The sequence below is a fragment of the Ornithorhynchus anatinus genome, unplaced genomic scaffold, assembly GCF_004115215.2.
Source record: "Ornithorhynchus anatinus isolate Pmale09 unplaced genomic scaffold, mOrnAna1.pri.v4 scaffold_384_arrow_ctg1, whole genome shotgun sequence".
Classification (NCBI taxonomy): Eukaryota; Metazoa; Chordata; class Mammalia; order Monotremata; family Ornithorhynchidae; genus Ornithorhynchus; species Ornithorhynchus anatinus.
Window position 1 is genome coordinate 21,505 of NW_024396794.1, and position 3,036 is coordinate 24,540.

Below are 3,036 nucleotides of genomic sequence, written 5' to 3' on the forward strand. Positions count from 1 at the left end.
CTTCTCTGAGGGGCTGCATCTTGGTCCACGTGGAAGATCAAACAGAGACCACCAGTCACTGGACAGTGACATCACAGTGGAAGGAGCCCACTGAGCATGCTCAGTCCTCCCTGGCCAGCCCCTGCCCCCAGATGGGGCTTTACCTCCATCAATTCAATCAGTGGTATTTATTGAGCACTTACTGTGTGCAGAGCACTGCTACTAATACTTAGGAGAGAAAATGAATGGAGTTGGTAGACACACATTTGGGACATCTCTGGAAAGGCCCATTTCCCCCTCCCTGTTGTCCCCGACTATTTGACAAGTTGAGCTGTCGAGTTTTCCCCCTGATGGTCTGTTGATTAATTCATCCCTCTCAACCCCCCCAAAGTGAGGACCCCTGACGTTGCCCACCCCCACTCTCACTACTCTGAGAGAAGAGCCAGATCTGAAGGATGAGTGGGTCACCCGAACTGGGAAGTGAAGGAGGTTGACAGGGAGAGCTGTTCCATCATGTACAATTAGCCAGGAGGGAGGGATAAGAGCAGGTCCTGAGGATGTGAGTTTGATAGAGGGGTTGACTGAGAAGAAGGAGGACGAGGAGGAAGAAGAAGAGTGAGAGGCTGGAGATCTGACTTCAGTCGGGTTGGACAGGACACATTTACCTCCGTCACTGGGTGCCTCAGAAACATAATGTGACCCAGGATTGTGCAGCAGGCAAGGGGCATTGTCAGGATTAGAACCCTAGTCCCCTGACTCCCAGCTCCATGCTCTTCTCACGAAGCACATTCCCAGGGCTACCAGACACTGCCCCACATCCCACAGTCCCACTTAAGACCACAGAAGAAACATTGCCGCCCTGGAATCCCCACTTTCCAATTCGGGCTCTGGTCCTTACTCACCCATCTCCTTCGCTCTCACTGCGATCGATTCTAAGGCTGAGACAACTCCTTATTGGCCCCTTTCTCATCTCTTCCCCTCCCCCAGAGAGTCATTAATGTACGTGTGTGGAGTTTGTGTGTCTGTGTGTGAGGGAAGGACTAGCTTCCAATTTCTTCTACCTACCAACTGGGACATCCCCGGAAAGGCCCAATTCCCCCTCTCTGTTGTCCCGACAATTTGACAAAGTCGCGCCTCGGGTTTTCCCGGGGATGGTCCGCTGATAATTCCACCTCCGAGGCAATGTCAGCCTCAGTGCTATGTCCGGCTGCTCCAAGATATCTCCCGGCTCCACTCCCACCGGCTCAGCTGTGAGCCTAGCCGTACGATGTGTGTTGTGTTGTGGTGTGTCGGTGTGGTGTGTGTGTGATGTGTGTGTGTGTGATACTCCCATTGCAAGCGCTACGCATGGGTCACAGTTGGCTCCAATAACAAAGTCTCTATCAGCCCAGTCTGTCTGTATTGTCTCATTGTAATCTTCTCTTCAGAAGCCAATGCTCAAGTATTTGCTAAATGCTTACTGCATGGTCAACATGTAGTGGATAGAGCAGTGCCTTAGGAGTCAGAAGTACAGCTAGTTGTCTGCTGGGTGACCTTGGGCAAGTCACTTCACTTCTCTGTGGCCTCAGTTGCCTCATCTGTAAAATAGGGATTAAGACTGTGAGCTCCATTTGAAATAGGGACTGTGTCCAACCTGATTATACTTCTATTCATATCATCAATCATATTATGGAATGCTTAATGTGTGCAGAAGCACTATACTAAGCTCTTGGAAAGTACAATTCAGCAACAAAGAGAGACAATCCCTGCCCACAAAAAGCTCACAGTCTAGAAGAGGCGGAGACAGACATCAAAGCAAAATGAAACAGGCATCAATAACATCAGATATAAATAAGTATAATTAGATAATATAATAATAAGGTATATATATACATACATCCAGGACAAGTAAGACAGGCATTAAAATAAAATAGAATTATAGGTATGTACGTATATTCACAGGTAGTGTGGGCAGAGGGGTCGAGCAAAGGGAGCAAGGCTGGGTGAGGGTGGCAGAGGGGGGGGCGAGCTGAGGGAAAAGGGGGCTTAGTACCCAGGGTTTAGTACAGATGCCTGTCACATAGTCAGAACTTGACAATACCCAAAAAAGCACTGTACTAAACAATGTATAGGTACAGGACAATCAGGTTGCCACATGGGGCTCACAGTCTAAGTAGGAGAGAGAAACAGGTATTAATTACCCATTTTGCAGCTGAGGGAACTGAGACACAGACAAGTGAGATGACTTGCCCAAGCACACACAGCAGGCACGTGGCAGAGCAGGGCTTAGAAAGCAGGTCCTCTGACTCCCAGCCTGGGCTCTTTCCATTAGGCCAGACTGCTTCTTCTGTATTTTCTTCTTCTCCCTTTAGACTGCCAGCTTGTAGTGGGGAAGGAAACGTGTCCACCACCACTCTCTCATATTGTGCTCTTCCAAGCACTAGTTCAGCTGTTCTGCACTCAGGAAGTGCTCAGTAAATTCCATCTATTGATTAGTGATTGATTGGCTTAAACTGATGTCAAGAATGACTACACTACCCTATGAGACTGGAAGCTCCTTCTGTAGACTGTAAGCTCCTTCTAGGCAGGGATCATGCCTACCTACTCTATTGCACTGTACCCTCCAAAACGCTTGATTACAGTGCTCTGCACTCAGTAAGTAATAAATAAATACCACTGATGATACTCTTTGGTTTGCAGATGGATGGTGTGCTTGGTGGGGAGGGAGAGAATCTGTGGATTTTAGAAACAATATTCCCACCCAGAATCCCAGGCCTTGCCCACCACCAACCCACTCTTACTCTCCTCAGATATTGCTTTGGTGGAATTTTCATTCATTCATTCATTCATTCATCATCATCCATCATCCATTCCAGTCGCATTTAATGAGCTCTTATTGGCTGCCGTAGCACTGTACCACGCACTTGGAAGAGTAAGCTCAATCAGTAAACGGACACATTCCTGCAACTAAAGTCGAGCGATCCTCCCCACTCTAAGAAAGTTTAAAAGAAGCCCCTTTTCCTTCTCCCTTCCCCATTCATCAATCATTCAGTCAGTCAGTGGGCACTGATGGGAGGC